Here is a 20960-nt window from a genome sequence, read left to right on the forward strand (position 1 = left end):
TGGGTGCCGCCATTTTGAGGACGTGGCAGTCAATTAGCATATTCCCTCCTTATTGGCTGTGGGTGCTGCCATCTTTGTGAGGGTGTGATGGTCAATTAGCATATTCTCTCTTTATTAGATAGGCTGATGAGACTTAGAGTATATAAGTGGGGTTCATGATTATTTATATAATCTATGAAATATATTATAGCCCGATCACAAAGCTCTAAAAATTTAACATTAATGATTCCAGGGCATGAATTGGAAAAAATAGGCATATCAAAATCATGTTAGAGCTTTCTTTAAAATACACGTTACTCCATAGATTCCCATGTATCTCCTTGAGAAACACTGTCAGAGGGAACCACTGTGACTGATAGGTATATATCAAGCACCATGAGTGTTTAGGGACAGAAAGATTGAGAATCACTGTTTCACAGCAAGGCTATAGTGATCTGAGAAAGGAAAGGTGAGGGTCTTATCAAAGGCAGAATTTTCAAGCTATTCTTGAATTAAACGTAATAGATGTGAGAGTCTGATTAGAGGTGCAAGACGAAGAAGTAACTCTTCCAATCATGGGCAATATTATCTTTGTATATTTCTTTATGGACTTCCACCTTGCTACCACATTAGAATAGACACTTCCTGAAATTCCTAGTTCTTGATAAAATAATATTACATAATTATAAATGCAACGAAAATCTTTCTCAAAGTGTATATTTTTAAAAGTCACCATGTTCTTCTCTGTAGCTGGCAAAATGCAACTCTGAAGTAGTCCTCTGGTTTTTGTGGCAGGGTTTCATACCATCGTAATGCAACGTAGTTTTCTATCTGGCTTTTTTACATTCCTTTTTTCATACAATTTATGCTACTCATAGAAGGTGGAGATTCCTCACCTTTCATCTATAAAAATATTCTGTGTTGTCAACTGTTTGAGAAGTGCATTTGACAGGCTTTCATGTCCCATCTCTTCCATTAAAAATCGGCACCAGGAATAAATACTGCCCCCAGTAGTTAGTTAAAATAGTATCCTGCCACCTTTCACCCCTTTTGCTCACAAAGTAATCTAAACCTAGCGCATTAAGGGAGAGATGAAAGTGATGCTGCTGTTTTATGTACAGTAGGTGCAGCTGGCCCATTTGTGAGCTCCCACTCTCTCGGGCAGAGATAAGGCATGCAAACAGTTAGTTGTGGCCTTTCACCCGCAAAATCGAGTTCATAGTGAAATATGTGTGATGCACAAGAGAGATAAATAGGAAGAGATGTAGAAATCAACAGAAAGAGGAAAAAAAGAGGCAGAAACTAGACCAGATTGAAACAGTTTCTAGATATTAAAATGCCATGTTTCTAATGAATGATTGCGATAGAATTGAAATGCCTTTGTATGTGCTTCCATGGGGAATAGGCCGAATTATCTCTGTCCAACAAACACAGGACAGACAGACAAGGCGTAATGTAAGCTCTATTCAGAAGCTAACCCCTAAAACTACCCTGCTAAGCAACTTCTGAAACCTCTTTTCTAAATTAGAACCTGACTTATCTCCCAAGTTATGAGCTTCATCGCCGGAGAGGCTAGTACAAACATCAAACATTGTTCTTCGAAGGAGGAAAGAACCTCCCCCACGGTCGATGTAATTTTATCCCAGAGGCTGAGGATCACATTTTCCATTGTGGAGCACATTTTGCTTTTCCTTTTGTCCTCCTCTCCTTTTATAGAAAAATCACATTAACGCCGGCCAGGATGTGGAATGCAGATGTCCAGCTCTCCAGTGAAATTCTGCGAGGGGAATGGCAGGTATGACTAAAGCAGGCAATGTGCTTTCCTTGCCATATTTCTTTTGAAGACATCTCCAGGTAAGTGCCACGTAGTTGATTTTACAAGCTCTGGAGCATTGCACTATATTTAGCATAATATTGTCTTCCAAGAGCAGGCAAAGCTTTTTTTAAAAAAAAAAAAATTTATTGTGCCACTGAGGTAAGCTCGGGCATGCCAAATAGTTTTAAAACAATGTGAACCCTGTGAGGACAACCTGGTCCTATAGGAAAGACTTTCAGGAATACTTTAGAACAATTCATCTACGCTTTTCACTTTTTATGTGACAAAACACCAGCAGGTCACCTTTCAATAAAACTCATGGCTATAAAGTATATGTATATGTATATATATATATATATATATATATATATATATATATATAATCAGTCAGGAGTTAGTATTTACTTATTCTAACAGACTGTGATCCCTTGCCTCGGAGCATGTTTGCAAATGCTGGGAAGATGTCTTTCTTCTGTTTCGAAAATGCCTGAATTTGGGAAGTGGTCACGCTAGGTGCCCTGGACAAGGAGAAAAGAAAGTGGCTTTCCTTTGAGAATGGCCAGAAGGAAGAGGAAACTATATCCAGGGTATCAAGAACTTGAAATCCAACTTGTATCAGCTGTCCATGGAGATGAGAGTATCAGGGTTTATCCCCAAGAACAATTCCTGGAAACCACTGAACCCTGGGCACAGAGTCTTCTTGTTTTACCAAAGATTCAAGTGTCACCAGATCTGAAGGATCAAGAAAAGACAAAGTCTTAGCCTGTCACTCAGGTTCCTCTACTACATGTTTCGAACAGACTTTTTTACCCATTATCCACCAGTCTCAAACACAGAATTGTCATTCCAGCCAGTCTGGTCTGTCCATGTTTTCCCAGAGCACAGCCTTTTGTTGCTTACTAGTACTAGGTTAGAAAAATCTGACAATGTATATCAGATTGCTTAAAACCCAAATACCGTATTTTCCAGCGTATAAGACCCCCGACTTTTAAGATTTTCCTGGGTTAAAAAGTCGTCTTATACGCCGGAAAATACGGTAGATGCATCCTACTTTGATTCAGAACATGTCCTCTCTCTGGGATATGCTCCACACCTTTCTTCCAAACTATCTAATCTTACTCATCTTCCCAGGACTAATCTAAGTTCCTCTCCTTCAGGAAGTCTTCCTGGAATATTCCAGGTTTCAGTAATAATTTCTTTCTCTGATTGACTCATTCTTGCCCTTACTCCTCATTTCAAGTTGCAACAGCTTTAACTTTAATGTATTTATTACCATTTAGGTATTCAAATATTCCAAATTTATATAAATTTCCTCAGATTTTAAGTCCTTTGGAAGCAGTAACCATATATCATTCATATTACCCTTAGTGCTTTGCAAGGTATTTTTGTGTGGTGGTGAAGAGAATAGATGCTGAAACCAGAGTTCCTGGGATTATGTCCTGGCTCAACCACTAACTAGCAGCATGACCTTGGAGAAGTTGTTTGACTTTTATGCCTCAGTTTTCTCTTTAGTACCACATAGCCATAATGATAGCAATTATTTCAATAGAATTGTAGTGAAAATTTAACGAGTCAATACATTTGAACAGTTAGAGCAGTGCCTAGTAAATGCGAGCTGTAATAACAATTATTATTATAATTGTTTTTTTCATTATTTGTTCATATTTTCCCTGGAATTCCTTCTTTTACTGTTTTACCTGTGTGAGTTCAATTAGAAAATATTTTCTTAGTTTCTATTGAGTGCAAAGCACTGTTCTATACAATATGGAGTTAAAAGACATAGGCACTATTTTGTTCATCAGTTTATTTTGTTCATCATTAGATTCCACAAATAAGTGAGATCATAAAATACTTGTCTTTCTCTGACTGGCTTATTTTGCTTAGCACAATAAAATAGATCCAGAAGCATAGAAGAATGGAACAGACTGTGGAATCTCAGAGGGAAGGCAGAGGTGGTGGGTGGGAAGAGATCAACCAAAGGACTTATATGCATATATGCAGGGACACAGACAATGGAGTGGTGAAGGCCTAGAGCAGGGGATGGAGGCAGGCTAGAAGGGGTCAATGGGGGAGAGGGGGAGACATATGTAATACTTTCAACAATAAAGATTTAATTTTTAAAAAAGACATAGGCAATATATTTCCTTCTCTTAATGAATGTGAAAAGTATCTTTTCTTTAAGGAAAACTTACTCCATCAACTTGATCAAGGCTTTCTGGAATCTTCCTCTGAATGTAGCATATCACATCTCATAGCTTACCTAACTAGATTATAAAATACTTGAATATAGGGTTTGCCTTATTGTCTATATAATTGCATCAGGCTGAAAATAACTTTTTTCAAGGATATCATATAGGTTTTATGTTTTGAATTTTTCTACATGGATCTTATGACTCAAGGGCTATTGAGAACTCAAGGCTATCCTAGAATAGTATCTGAAGTAACAATGCCCCTAAATACAACATAACATTTGATTCTATATCTTATGAAAAGATAATAAACAACACAATAATATACAGTTTTTAATTTCCACACTTGAGCCTGAGTGGTTTGTTTCCTATCTTTGAGGTCTAAGGTTACAACTGTTGTCACAACTTTTAGAATTATAACTCTGATTTGATTATATGCCTTGTCTATTTATTATCCTACCTTTAGCACTCAGTATGTAAGCAAAGATTAATAAATGTTTGTTGAATATTGAATGGATGAAAACCCTCTTTTATTAATACTCAGAATGTTAAAGTAGAAAAAGTTTGTTTGACAATAGTGTTTTTAACATAAATCAAAATTCATAGTAACAATTTTATTAAAATGATACATGTTTTAGCTATGATTGGAGAAAATCAAATTTAGAATATAAAATTCAGGGTCCAGGTTTATTGTAGACAAATTTCCCTGGAATTATGGGAAACAATGCATAGTAATATTGCAAAAATATCATCTATAAGCTCTAAGTAAAATCTGGGGAAATTATGAACAATAATTTATTATTTTACCTGTGCTGGTTCAATATACATTCATTTGTATTTTTTCTTGTTTATTATTACTCTTTATTTGAACATTTAATTGGGTAAAGAATTAAATCTGAATAAAGTTAATAAAGGAGGAATAACAAACAGGACTGTGCTGTGTAAAGTTATGATGTTAATTGTACCCCCAGGTCCTGGAATAGTGCCTGACACATTGGCATATAGTAGGTACCCAATAATAGAAGTTTAATTTTTTTCTTAAAATTAATTTCTTGATAAAAAGATAAGCATCATTTTCTTGGGTATATTTAACCGAGGATTTCAGATAAATTTACAAATAAATAATTAAAGAGTTATACAAACCTGCCAGGTCAAGCTAACAAATATATCACTTCTCCTCTAACTTTCATACCTTATGGTCTTTCAATTTTATAAGAAAATTGTTTTCTAAATCAAGCTAATATCACATGTGATCTCTGCATATGAGAAAACCACACAGCGGAAGCTATAAAAGTAGGATTAAATTTACATTCTGTCAAATTGTTTTTCTCTAAGAGTTCTTGGAAGTCAAGAACACTGGCTAATTCGCCAAAGAGAACTGAGTGCTCAAAAAAAAATCAGAACTTTCACTCTTCCCTACTAAAGAAAAAAAAAAAAAGAATAGAGAGTATAGGAAGCAAGTGAAGAAAGAAAAAGTAAAATAGAAGAATAACTCTTCAGTTAAGGTGACAATAAATGTTTGAATCATCTAGGGACTTCACACATCATGAAATAATTTCCTGAAAAACTTTCCTAGTATCCAGGATATCGACACAAGCCAAGTCTAACGGAAGCATGTTAAAAATTGAACAGAAACACAAACACACACACAAATTGAAATAAAATAAATGAGAATTACTTGGAACTATAATGAGACATAACAAGTGATCATAAAATGCAGCAATTTTCAATGTTTAATCTTGTGTTTTAAAACTAGAAAGTATTTTTAATGCTTCACAACTCAACTATATGAATTTCTACCACCATTCATGAGATGCATTTTTCTCATTTGCATAATGTGATATAATTTCTGTATTAAAGATTTGTCCTCAGTGATAATTTCGTTCATTCATTCATTATTCATTCAGTTATCTGTTCATTCAATAAACATTTCTATATGAAGAACATCTTTATTAGTCCATATAGATTAGAAATAAATACATGCTTACATCTAAATATACATACAAGGTTGTTAAAATGAACAATATAATAGGGACTCAGGAAAGAGATAGAAAGTAGAAGTTAGTTTTGAAAAAGAGAGGCTATTTTCTCTAATACAGGAAAAAAGTACTAGTGATGAAATAAAAAAAATCTGGAAACTGAAGAGGAGTTTCCTGACCAGATGGAAAATTAGCATGAGCTACTGGCTTGCTCTACCAAAATCAATTCTGCAGATATCAGAAGAGAGAGATAGAGCATAGGTATCAGAAACCAACATGAACACTAACAAAATGCCTTGGGGACATTGAAAGCTGTTTTGGATTGGAGTGTGTGTGTTGGATGGTTAATTGTATGTCAACTTGACTGAGTCAGGTTGACAAGGAGCATGTCATTTGGTCAAACATTACTCTGGGTACTTTTCTGAAGGTATTTTTAATGAGATTAACATTTAAATCTGTAGACTGAGTAAAGCAGGTCCTGAATAGAACCCTGAGTTAGAACAATAAGACAGATTCTCTCCTCAGTAAGAAATAATCCATTTTAACTAACTGCCTTTGAACTCAGACATTGGGTCTTTTTCTTTAAACTTGAACTAAAACATCCGCGCTTCCTGGGTTTCAAAGTTGCTATTCTTCAGAAAGAACTAGACCATCTGTTCTCCTGGTTCTCAGGCCTTCAGACTAAGTCTGGAACTCCACTATTGGCTCTTCTGGCTCTCCAGCTTGCCAGCTCATCCTGCAGATCTTGGGACCAGTCAGCCTCCATAATCATGAAAGCCAATTCTTTATAATAAATCTCTTTACATATATGTGTGTGTGTGTGTGTGTGTGTATGTATGTGTGTGTATGCATGTATACACATATGGCATATATATTATCATATATAATCCAGATAGATAGATAGATAGATGATAGATAGATAGATAGATAGATAGATAGATAGATAGATAGATAGATAGAGCCAATATCCTATTGGTTGGTTCTCTTTCTCTGGAGAACCTTGACTAAGTATAATGTGTGTGTGTGTGTGTGTGTGTGTGTGTGTGTGTGTGTGTGTGTGTGAGAGAGAGAGAGAGAGGAGAGAGAGAGAGAGAGAGTGAGAGAGAGAGAGGGAGTTTCAATCAATCAAAATAAACAGGTGTTACAAAGCCATGGAGGCAAGGACATATAGTGTGAATGTTTGGGGGAAAAAAATAATATAACTAAAGGATAAAGTAAGCAGTAGGGTAGTGAGTAGTAGGAGATAAAGGGTATAAAAGAAATATGTCATTATTGAATGTTGATATCAGAAATTAAATTATATTTAATGCAATTCAACACTTAACTGATAATTGATTTCATATCATAGCAATTAATGTCATGTAATGAAATTTGAATTTTGTCATAATGGCAATAAGACATCAAAATTCTTTTGATCAGAAAATAAAGTGATCTGACCTTTCTTTTTTTCTAATTTAATATTTTTTCTTTATTGATTAAGTTATTGCATATGTGTCCTTATTCCCCTACCCCCCTGTTCATGCCCTCACCCCCCTAGTGTCTGTGTCCATTGGTTATGCTTATATGCATGCATACAAGTCCTTTGGTTGACCTCTCCCCCTCGCCTCCACCCTCCCCTACCTTCCCTCTGAGGTTTGACAGTCTGATCGATGCTTCTCTGTCTCTGGATCTGTTTATTTTTTTCCATCAGTTTATGTTGTTCATTATATTCCACAAATGAGTGAGAACATGTGATATTTCTCTGACTGGCTTATTTTGTTTAGCATAATGCTCTCCAATTATACCCATGCTGTTGCAGAATGGTAATAATTCCTTCTTTTTTTACAGCAGCATAGTATTCCATTGTGTAGATAAACCACAGTTTTTTTAATCCGTTCATCTACTGATGGGCACTTAAGCTGTTTCCAAATCTTAGCTATTATAAATTGTGTTGCTATGAACATAAGGATGCATATATCCTTTCTGATTTGGTGTTTCTAGTTTCTTGGGATATATTCCTAGAAGTGGGATCACTGGGTCAAGTGGGAGTTCCATTTTTAGTTCTTTGAGGAAACTCCATACTGTTCTCCACAGTGGCTGCACCAGTCTGCATTCCCACCAGCAGTGCACAAGGGTTCCTTTTTCTCCGCATCCTCGCTAGCACTTGTCATTTGTTGATTTGTTGATGATAACCATTCTGACAGGTGTGAAATGGTACCTCATTGTCGTTTTGATTTGCATCTCTCAGAGTATTAGTGACTTTGAGCATGTTTTCATATGTCTCTTGGCCTTCTGTATGTCCTCTTTCAAAAGGGTCTATTTAGGTCCTTTGCCCATTTTTTGATTGGATTGTTTATCTTCCTTTTGTTAAGTTGTATGAGTTCCCTGTAAATTTTGGAGATTAAACCCTTATAGGAGATAACATTTGCAAATATGTTCTCCCATGCAGTGGGCTTTCTTGTTGTTTTGTTGATGGTTTCTTTTGCTGTGCAGATGCTTTTTATTTTGATATAGTCCAATTTGTTTATTTTCTCTTTAATTTCCATTGCCCTAGGAGCTGTATCGGTGAAGATATTGCTTCAGCATATGTCTGAGATTTTGCTGCCTGTGGATTCCTCTAAGATTTTTATGGTTTCCCATCCTTTCTTGAGAAAGATCTGTTGATAGCATGGATAATTACAGGTCAAGAGTAGAGGCTAGATTCAAAGGGTCCATGAGGAGTCTACTGCTATAATCAAGGCAAGAGATATGAGACGAGAACATACTGGTAATAATGAAATAGAATTGGAATAAGCAAATGAATGAAGGTGGTATTTCAGAAATAAAATGGATATGAATTAACTCATTAGCTTGAGAGAAAGGAAGTTGAAAATGCACTTTAGTACTTGAGTGAATGGCAAACAGGGAATCAAGAATGAATTGGGGGAAATGAGGAGTTTGAGTATATGCAGAAGGGATGCCCAGTGAGCAGGTAGCCATAAGAAACTGAAGCACAAGGAAGTTCTGAAGAAATGCAGCGTGTTCTTAAGAAACGGCCTTTCCCCATGCTTTTGTCTAGTTGTCAGCAGCTAATTAGAAGTATCTATATTGGTGTGGTGTCTTATAGTTTAAGAATTAATGATGATTTAAAATCAAAGGAATATTCTACTTAATAACCAACAGCACTGATACAAAAATAAATATTTATAATAAATAAAACCAGACTGCTTTACTTTCATGACAAAGAAATACAAATGCAATTATTTTTTAATATTCAACTCTTGTATGAATATTAAAAAAAATAACTCAAATAATTTTAAACAAAAAAGAAAAACAAATCTAGGTTTCAAATATATAGTATCCCCTTAGGACTTCTACCTGCAGGACCTTGTGGCTATCTTCTTGTTTTTAGTTAAATCCAACTGCCTTATTATCCTTAAGTAGATAAAATGTAAAAGAAAAAAAATAAACTCAACTAAAAGACCATAAAGACTGTAGAAAGAAGAATATTCATCCTAATCCTGAGTCCCTCCTACCTGAATCAAATCAGTTCAGGGTTAGAGCAAGAGATGTTAGGTTCCCAGAAACCTAAAATGAGAGATGGTTGAGTGAAACAGATTTTATTCCTTCCTATAGATTAACTCTATTCTTGAGCTCTAAACATCTTGGTTTTGTTTCTTTGGTTAGCATGCATATAATTGAAGAAAGGTGAAGAAGAAGCTTTATTTTTGGAACTGTGACTCATGTGGGCTTCATCTGTATGATTAAGGTAATATAATAGAGGATATATCCCACTTTCTAAGTCTGAGGGATGATGATAGTTTTAATGACTGTGGGTAAAATGACAAGGTGACAGTTTAAAAGGTGAGAAGTTCAATTTGTGCCAGATTTAGCTTTAATGGGTGGCAGTATATGTATATGCCCATGTCACTCAGGCAGGAGCTGATGTAAAATGGGAACAAGGCTGAGAAATTATGCTTTGAAATAAAGATTAGGAAACCATGTTCATACATACAATAGGCATAAGAAAGTAGAGAAGTAACAGACCACAGCTTTTAATCCTGGGCCCCAGAGGAAAAAACAATGAACTAGAAGAAAACATAAAAATAGCAACTCAAATGGCCAGGCATGAAAACATGTCCAGGAGGGAAGAGAGTTAAGTGTTACCAATTACAATTTACAGATTTCAGAACTTTTAAACTATGAAATTTTGCAGATAGGGTTAGAGACTTTTGTACAGAGGTACATGAAGGACTTTACTCCATTTCATATACTTTTGGATAATAAATACTGTTTATTTAAAAAGTTCTCTCAGAAAGGCTTAGGTCAAGTTGAAGATGATTTTATAATTGCTCATTTGAATTTAAAGATTGTGGTATATCCACATAAAGAAACCATATGTCCTTCCTCTACCAGGAAGGGCTAAAAACATTTGATGATTAAGATGAATACAGAATTTATTGAACATTTACATTTCTTCTTGGTCCTGCAGAGGACAAGATGAACAAACAGTAGCTCTTGCTTTTTACTGGCTCACAATTTTAGTTTCAGAAGGGAATACACATGACCATAATGCAAAGCTTAGAGAGAACATTTTATTGAGCGTAAATAGTACAATTGTCCTTTACATATGGTATGGGAAAGAAAATGTATTAGATGAATTGGGGGAACTCTGACAACTGATGGGATTTTGGAGAACCAGACTAGAGCAGTAAGAGCCACCAAGACCAGGCAGGAGGCTGATGCAGAACCACCACAGAGGAGTTACAGCAGAAAGGGTCTGGTGAGGCTGCGTCTTTCAGGTAGAATGACCATTTTTGTCTGGGGAAGGAGCACAGGATTGGACTACCAATGATTAGGTGCCCTTGAATAGAAGAGTGAAATAGAGAAACGATTGTGAATGAATTCAGGGAACCATTTGGAAGGAGCAATAGCTATTGGGCAGCAAAATAAGTGCTCAGGAAGTTAGAATTATAATAAATATACATACAAAAAGAAGGAAGAGAATGGGTAAAACAAGTCTCGGGATAAATAATAATCAATTACAACATGGAACTTCTGTACATAGGTTGTAGACATAAGGGACAACAAAGTATCTGAGAATTATTTTATGTTTCACATTGAAGTAAAAATGTTTGCTGTGACATACCTTATGCCTACTCCCAGATACTGGAAAAAGGAAATACCCAGATGATTATAGGATTGTTAAATACTATGTCTGAGCTGACATTAATACTCAAGGACATTGACCAAGGTGAAACAAAATTAATATCCCCCATAAGTAAAGAAACAATTGTTTTCAACACTTTAGACATTAGGCAGTGAAAGAAAATGATCCCTGAGAGGATGAGAAAATGAGGTGAGTTCTGTGATTGCTCCACATTACTGTCTAGAGAGCTTACTATTGTAGCTCAAAGAAGGGAAACTGAGGCAGAGCTCAACAGAGTTTCTTAGTTGAGGAAATAAGCTGAGATTGTGGGGAAAACAAGGCAGCTAGGGTTCACAGGGCAGAGTGCTGTAGATCAGAGTGGTACAGATAGGAAGCTCAACAGATCTTGAGAGGTTCTCTTAGGATATTCAGCCGAGTATGATCAGCATATGCATGTGAGTAAAACAATCACCTGTGAGTAAAATTACCATGCAAAAATATTAGAGAAAACAAAATCTAGAGCTTATACAAAGACAAGGCCTTGTTTCCTCCAGCCAGACTGGAAAACCTCATAATTCATGAGGTATTCAGTAGGGTACTCAGAAAGGTTTTGTCCCAAACACCTTGGCCAAGTGTACACACATTCCAAGAATGGGTTTGCCTTACTTCCTATGCTAGGGCTTACAGAGCATTTGGCCCATCAGCATGAAATTCCATCTAACATTGCTCCAGACTAAGAAACCTACTTTACAGAACAGGAGGCATGGCAGTAATCATATGACCACAGGCCAATTAGATATCATACCATCTGTTGGTTTGATAGAGTGATAAAAGAGCCTTTTGAAGGCACAAGTGAAATAACAACTAGGAGAGAATTTCATACCTTGATATGACAATATCCTTTACATAAAGTTTTTATATCTTAAATATGCAACTCTTACATTTTGTTGTGCCCTCAATAAATAGAATACTTGGACCTAGAAACCATGAACTAAAAATAGAAGTGGGTCCACTTGGGCTTCTCAATCTTAAAACTCTGGGCTTTATAGGTTTAGTGGACTAGTTCCAAAAAGTGGAATGTTTTCACCAGGGAATAAAACAAGAGTCTTATTAAACTTTAAGTTAAGGCTATTATCTGGTCATATCAGAGTCTTCGTGCAAAGAGAAGAGCAGATAAGGAAAAGAGTAGCCCTATTCTTAAAAGTAATGAATCAATAAGAAGTGATAAGGCCTCTCTTAAACATTGGGGGTATGTGTTTGGTACTCAGGTGATCCAGTGGAATGTCCTTTATTATACCCTTGCATAATTTTATTGATAAATGAACACATGCAGCAGCCATCAGTATTGTGACCAGGGATTCAGACTCCTCAGGATTTGAAGCCTGGACCATTTCATCAGGTCAAGTAATCTACACCAAGAGAGATTGTAGCCAAGAATGAGGGAAATGGGTAACAGAGGGTAGTAGAGGAAAAAGACAATGAGTATTAGTTATAGTCTTGAGACCAATGCAGAGATGGGTTGGGAATACATCCCAGTAAACTTCCTCAGGCAAGTTTCCCCCTAAAAAAGAGAGCAATCAGAATCCTGTAGTAATTGTTTCCAGAATTTATCAGATAAAGGAAATGGATTTGAGAAACTCAATGGGTAGACTATAATGGCTGATAACTAACTCTTCAGCCAATGTTTGAAGGTGCTCAGTTGAGTCCTTCTCTGGCAATAGCCTTCAGCAGAAGAGAACAGTGTCACCCAAGGTCACCTCCCCTTCCCATGGACAACATAAATCCAATGACTGCCTGATAGATAGGAATAAAGGTCTAGCTCTAAAGAGCCATCCCAGTTCCAGAGCTCCCTTTAGGACTCAGCAAGACTTTTTTGTGATTGCATCACAATTCAGCTCCTCCCTCTGCCATTGTCCTTTCATTCCATTCCAAGTGTTGGTCCTTGATCCTGAAAGCATTCCTAAACATCCTGCATGGAAACCTAAGTTTTATTTCCCAGGAAACCTAACTTAAGATAGTTTTCTATTTAAGTTAAAACGTGTATTAAAAATTATGTATAATCTGGAAAAGTTCTTTATAAAAGTAAGTTCAGTGTCTTCCAAAGATGAGTGATGGAAATTTTCCTTAGACTATGAATGTGCTCAAGGTTGAAGAATTAAGATGCAATTGGCTTCCTCAATCAAAAAATCTGAATCTGCAGTTAGGGTATTTTGCCCCCAAGGTAGTGGGCATATTGATGAGGTTGTCTGAGATGTTCAAATGGTCCTAAGTGTGATTATTTTAATAGATTAGTATTTTTAAGTCATTCATGAGAGAGATGAGAAAAATTATATTTTTCATGATTCTTAAAAGCCAAACTTTCATCATACATAGAGTCAAACTTCAAAGAAAAAAAAATCAAAATAAGTTGTTAGCATAAACATTTCCTTTTAAATCACCCTTAAGTCCTTGCACTAGAATCAAACTGCTTTCAGCATTAATATACTTGGGTTTTTTTCACCAAAATCCCTCTAGACAGCCTTCATTAGCTGCCAATACATCTCCATCTCTGACCCAAGTAGTCTGTTCACTCTGATTAGACTGTTGGAGCTAATTTAAACTATGGCCTTTGTTATGTCTATAGCAGCTTAATCAGCTAGGAACATTCTCTGACACCCTGACATCCAAGCCATCTCTATGTCACTGAAGCAGAAAGATAAAGATTATGGCCATCAAAGTATATCTTCAGGCAGAGATATAACTCTCCAAACCAGTGCTTAGTTAAAATTGCCATGTTTTAAAATCACTGCAAGGATATTCAGATTTTTTATAGAAATTTCAGAAAGCTCAGAAGTGTCTCAGTTGTTTTATCTTGACTAGGTCTTATTTCCCTAAGTATAGGGTAAGCTCCTTGAATGGATAGATCTTTTTTTTTTTTTCCAATGTTCCCTATAGTCTCTTAAAGATAGCATGATTCTATACATATTTATGTAACAGGGCAATTTACTGAGAAATTTCCCTGCTGCTTTGAATTTTTCTAACACAATCTCACCAGAAAATAATGAAGGTATATCTCTTCCATCAATAAGAATAGACCGGAATTGGTTTTCTAAACTTTTGGATCTGTCTCACCACTTCCACCTCTTGGTGAAGAAAGAATACTTTTTCTTTAGAGTCAAAGAGAATATGCCAGACAAGCTTTGGCTATCTTAAAGATAATGTTACAGAAGTTTGTATGTTAAAAAGATGTAGGCTGGGGTATCTTAAAAGAGGCAACAACCAAAATTTTGAAGAGGAATTGTCCAAACTCAAAATGTGTGGTTATATCTCTAAGTCTGAGAGAAAAATCTTTACATTTGAATTTTGGGGATTGGTGGTGACAATCAATTGAGTGGTAGAGCCTCGGGCAGAAATGGCTGCAGTTTTGGAAGTGCCGTCAGGCTTTGGGAAAGAGGTCCTATTTGGAGAACAGAGCCACCACCTCTGAACAGGCCACATGAGCCTGAACATCAACAGTCATCCTACTCCAATTTAGGGCTCATATACTCTAAACACAGATTCCAAAGGGTGAGAAGGAGATCTCCAAATGAATCAGTGGATGTTTCACCAATCTGAAATGGATTAAACTTAGTTTACAATATAAAAATATGTGTCATTTTTGCCTCTAAGTATAGGAAATCAATCTATAGTTATTATATTTGTTTTAATGTAATAATAAAAAACTAACATTTGTTGAAAACTCACTTTGAACTAGACACCATGTTGAGTTTATTCCCCAAATTTAGGAGTAAGACATTATTAAAATTATCCCCACTGATACAACCAAGGCACAAGAAAGTTAAAAAAAATCTGTATATATATTTTTTTGGTAGCAGAGATATTATTTAAACTATGCCCCCTAGAGTCCAGGATTTTATCTTCCTACTTCTCAATGGATGCAGAATCTCTCAAAAGATTCTCTATGAGTATTATTGTTTGGTCCTGGATCCAGCATGAGTGAGTGAACTGGTACTACTTGTTGAAAAGTGATTTTTGACCAGAGAATAATGAGGATTACAAATCTAGCCCTCCTGCTGATATATATATATATATATACTAATTCAACAAAAATCTAAATGTTAGCCTTTCCCTATTTCCATCTTCCTACTTCAATTTCAGATGTTTTGTTTTTTCTCTCATTTACATCTGACTGTGATCCCTGGAGGTGACATGGTATGGTGCAGAGGACATGAACCTTGGAATTAGACCAGCCTGGTTCTATTTCTGACTTTACCACTTGCAAACCATATGTCCTTGGGCTTAGTATTTAAAATGTGCAGATTTCATTTTCAGTAGAATGGAGACAATAATCTTTACTACCTAAGGTCATTTTGATGAATCAATGACATGACACACATAAAGTCCAGAGCCCATGGATGATACTCAATAATTGTGAGCTACCTTTGTCCTGCTTTGACTGCTTTACTTTCATGACAAAGAAATACAAGTGCAATTAGCCACCAAGTCTTAAGTCTCTCCCTACAGTAAGGAGCAAGGCAGAGCTGTTCAAGATGGAAATTGAAGATTCCCTATCTCCCATATATGGAATTGCTTTAACTGAATAATTAAGAAAGGATCTCAATTACATTTAAACACTTGTCTTGATACTTTAACTACTTGCTTTAGTGCTTTTGTATTTTAAAATCAGTACCTTTGATGTTTTAATACTTGTATTTGGGGATGTTTCTTAGATTTAGAGTTCGATTGCTATTGAAGGGACTTTAGGGCCCATTACCTCAGATTCTGTAGGTTTATTTTTAATAGTTCCAAAATACCTTGACTCTTATTAACCTCCTTTGAATAGAGGCACTGACTTGCTTACATCACTGCCCAGCATTCTTTGCTTTGGGTACTGGCCAGACTTTTAAACTTCAGAAGCAATGCGGCCTTGAAGAGAGAGCTCTAAACCAGGAGTCATGACACTTGGACTCTTACCTTGGCTCTGCTACTCTCTGTCATCAAGACCTTGGACAAATAGCTCTCTTAGCACCTCCAGGGAGGCACCATTTCTCATTCACTCTTCTCAGAGCCCAGCAGAGTAGAATAAAGTAAAAACTACAAAAAAAGAGAGAGAGAGTTGAATCAATAAATATTTTAGTCAATTAGATAATTAATGTAGGAATTATAGGCTAAAAATTTTGTGGTGCATGTTCAGCTGGCTATCTTGTCATGCTTTTAATCCGGACATGGTGTAGCAGATGAGAAGAAGCATGCTGTCAATAAAAGAACATCCAAACTACCCTAGTGGGTTTAGCTCAGTGGATAGAGCTTCTGCCTGTGGACTGAAGGGTCCTGTGTTTGATTCTGGTCAAGGGCACATGCCCTGGTGTGGGCTCAATCCCTAGTAGGGGGTGTGCAGGAAGCAGCCGATCAATGACTCTCTCTCAGTTGATGTTTTCTATCTTTATCTCCCTCACCCTTTCTCTCTGAAATCAATAAAAATATATATTTTTAAAAATCCAACCTAAGGAAAAGTCATAGAAGAGTTTTATTTGGGTCAAACTGATAATTGCCAGGAAACAAAATCTCAGCAGATTGAGATATTGCTCTAGAGAATGGAATTACAGTTTATTTTATACATTAGAATCAAAGGAGGAGATGGGGCGGGGGGTGGGGGTTACACGAAATTCATTGGTGGCAGGTTAGGGAGGCAAGAGAAAACAAAGCAGAGAAATCTCTGATATTAGATAAAAAGCAAAATAGAGAAACACATAATTTTTTTCCATTGGTGGGTACAGGATAGTTAATATTCACAGCACATAAAGATGTATGTGGGCAACAGAACAGCCATGTGGTCTCATACTCTGGTACTGGCCATTATGTTTTCAGGGGTCTGAAAAGAAAATTACTCTGACATTTCAAAGTTATGTTATGTTAGATGCACAAAGACAATAGGGAATTTCAAAGTTAAAGATCGGTCTATGACTACCTACCATGACCCACGTTTAGTTAGGGAGCTTTATGTTCAGATCACCCTGTGTGCTTACTTTGTTTGGTAAGGCCCGCCATATTGTCCTCCCCTGAGTTCGTTTAGTGTGTGGTTCCTTTTTCATCCACGATGCTAAATCTGCACATTTCTAACTTCAGTTTTTGACAATGAACTTTCAAGAAGTTTTCAAGCAACTCTCCCCAGTTTTTAAGAATTTTCTCTCAATGGTTTCTCTTCAACTAAATATCTCCAGTCTATAACAATCTACATCTACACCCTCATCCATTTTATTTATTTTCCTTTGAAAGAAATTTCATCAAGTTTTTAATCCTTAACAATAGCACTTCAATCTAGTTCAATATTTAATTATGCAGTTTTATGGTTTCTTTCTAGGCTAAGTTTGACCCTTACTCATTTCCAACTTTTGCAAACTATCTTCACTCACATCATTAAAACCACAAGCTTATAACAGAACATTTATAAACAATAGTTTTAAGCAGACATATAACAAGTTTTTAAAATAGAGGTGTAAATTGACTTCATAATTAGTGAAATCTATAACTACAAAGTTCCTTCTTTTCCACATGGTCTCATTTTTTTATTTTGTTCCAAAATTGAAAATTTAAATTCTCAAGTAAAAATGAATAGGCCCAGCTGACCTCATGTTAAAGGCACCTATTTAGTTATTATGTACAAACATACATAGAAAGGACTTCTAATCATGTATTGTTTATTTGTTAAAATCCCTCTATATATGAAATGAATTTAAGTTATTTCTACAAATAGTTATAAAAGAAACTTTATAGAATTTTATCTGAGTTTTCTCCTACTGATGCTTGAAGATAGATAAGCAAATCATTCCTGCTGTAGAGAATTTTGGCTTTCCCTCGCTTGCGTGGTTAGGTATATTTCATCCATGGCCAAGGAAATCTGGTAGTAAGTAAAAAGATGTCCTTAAATTAGTATAATTTGCAATGTGCCATTCCTTGCTATAGAAATTAATGAACTGGCATTATGAAATAAACAATACAAACTCTAAATGTTATGGAGCAAAGTTATTGCATTTATGTTCAAACCAGAAAAATGGCAAGAAATATGTGAAGAGCATAACATCCAAAATTGTAATGTTGTGTATGAAAGATAGCAGAATGTGCTGCCCAAAATATGTTGCTTTGGTGTATTATTTTGAGCTGTAGACCCTTGGGAAATAGCAAATGCAGGGATAGGCTTTCTCTGAATTTCCTGTCTGCCTAAAGGCAAATCCTCCAAAAGGAACTATATTGTCAAAAGTATCCCAGGAAGTTATCATTAACCAGGGAAGATTGACTCTTACTATAGGAGAGGGGACAAGAAGTCAAGGCCACACCCAGACAAACTTTGTCACAACTATCACACCTCCTGTTTACTCTTCTAAGGGCCCATTTGTCTTTCCTAAAAATCATTTACTCTCCTGTAAGAGACCTATATCTTCTCTTCAGATGGTACTTAAGCCTGAATTCTAAGTCACTGTGAGGAGTTACTCATTTTTCCCTGGATATTTTGCATGTATATATCTGTTAATAAACTTGTCTTTCTCTTGTTGACCTGTCTGTTATGATAGTTAAGAGCTCAAAAGTATAGAAGGGATATTATTTTTCTCCCCTATATATAATTCCAGAAAATGCATATATCAACTATGAAATGCAAAATTTGCTTTTAATGTTTGGTTCCTTATATAAATATTTTAACCTACCATAAATGCTAAAACATATAGTAGTTATTCAAAAATATTTTAAAATAACCATCTTGAGGCATAGAAAAAGCAGGTTATATGGAAGAAGACATGAATCTTTCTTTTGGTCAATAGTTTGAGCCTAATAAATGGTTTACTAATTGATTGTGAGTCTTTAACCTGTGGAATACACTTTTTAGGCTACAAAAATCATAAATCTGAGTACATAAAACTAAAAGACCATAGCTAAAATAGTTGATATACTAAATCAAGAAAGAGAGTATGAATGCTTAGGGAACCTAATTATGTTTTGGGGCACAAATATTATTTCCCTTAGTAGAACTAGCAGTCCATCTTCCCCTTCTTGCAACACTATTCCCAAGTTAGTCAGCATATGTGTGTGAATGAGTTTTAATTTTTTTATTTGGATCAGAAAAGTGTAGCAATCTGTAGTTTTCAGAGAGTTTGAAATCCAGATAGTGAGAAGACACAGAACAGCAGACAAGATAGAATAATAAATGTAACATTTGAATCATAGTTTGCAATTTACAAAGTTCTCACCATTTCATTTAATAAAGATCAATACTTAAATGTTCAATTACATTCTGTTGGCTTTATTAATGTAAGAGCTTGAAAAATAAAAAAGATTAGTGTGAATAATAATAGTGTAGGAAGACTTTATTCATGGCAAGATTTTTAAGAGGGTCTTGAAAAATGATAAGAGAATAGTTAGTGTTGGCCTAGTACAGTGGTTGGCAAACCGGCTCGCGAGCCACATGCGGCTCTTTGGCCCCTTGAGTGTGGCTCTTCTACAAAATACCACGGCCTGGGCGAGTCTATTTTGAAGAAGTGGCATTAGAAGAAGTTTAAGTTTAAAAAATATGGCTCTCAAAAGAAATTTCAATCGTTGTACTATTGATATTTGGCTCTGTTGACTAATGAGTTTGCTGACCACTGGGTAGGTTTGAAGCCTCTGAAATGGCTTCATACTGGCAGCAACATCTTTTGAAACATTTATAGAGACACCAAATATCTACAGCACCTACTATTGGAAGGTCTTTTGTTTCCACCACCCACATATTCCATTGATTGTTCAAAACATCTTCTGTGAAATTAGAGACATACTATACATGTTACCCTGAATATTAAACTAGAATCTGGATAGAATATCAGAATCAATTTGGAACTTTTAAAAATTCAGGCAACTCCTCAGAACTACTGAAACAAAATTTCCCAAGGGGTGAAGAATTTGTATTTTTTTAAATATTTTTATTGATTTCAGATAGGAAGGAAAGGGAGAGAGGGATAGAAACATCAATGATGAGAGAGAATCATTTATCAGCTGCCTTCTACATGCCCCCCCACTGGAGATCAAACCTGCAACCCAGGCCTGTGCTCTTGACCAGAATCAAAGCCAGTATCCTTCAATCTGCAGGCTGACGCTCTATCCACTGAGCCAAACCAGCTAGGGCAAGAATTTGTATTTTTTATAAGCCCCTGGAAATTCTGGGCGTTAGCCAGATTTGAGAATTACTAGATTTGAGGTTAAAGTATATTATTGTACTATTTGTCAAGAAGGTTTTCTTAAAACTAACAGCAATAAAATGTTGGACAGCGATTCTAGTAGGGCTTGCAGCACTCTCACAATTAAACTCACGCTAGGTCTCTCCTCTTTGTAAGACTCCATGAACCGCCTGGTTCTGGGCCTCTTCGGAAGCCTTCAGGAATATCCAAGATAAAGGCAAATCCCAGAATTGACTCAACCAAGAAGATGATGATTGTAGTGTTTGGAACTATATTAGTAGGACCATTAGAAAAGCGGTATTTTGTTCCAAGAAGAAGGATATAAATACATGAATAATGGAGAAATAAATACGAGCTGCCTCTATTTGAATATTATAACTATCTCACTTAAAAAAACACACACACACAAAAAAAAAACCTTTGCAACAGCAGGGATGGATCTGAAGGACATTATACTAAGTGAAATAAGCCAGTCAGAGAAAGACAAGTATCATATAATTTCACTGATACGTGGAATCTAATGAACAAACTGAACTACCAAGCAAAACAGAGACAGAGTCAGCTGGGAGCTGTCAGGGAGCAGGGGTGGTGGTGGAGAAATTTAGCAAAAAGAAAAAAAAAAGAGAACAGTGTGGTGATTACAGGGGAAGGAAGTAGAGGTAGAGGTGAAGGAAGGTATAGGGGATGATAAATTATGATGGAAAATAA

Source organism: Eptesicus fuscus, chromosome 7, assembly GCF_027574615.1.
Source record: "Eptesicus fuscus isolate TK198812 chromosome 7, DD_ASM_mEF_20220401, whole genome shotgun sequence".
In the NCBI taxonomy this organism is placed as follows: Eukaryota; Metazoa; Chordata; class Mammalia; order Chiroptera; family Vespertilionidae; genus Eptesicus; species Eptesicus fuscus.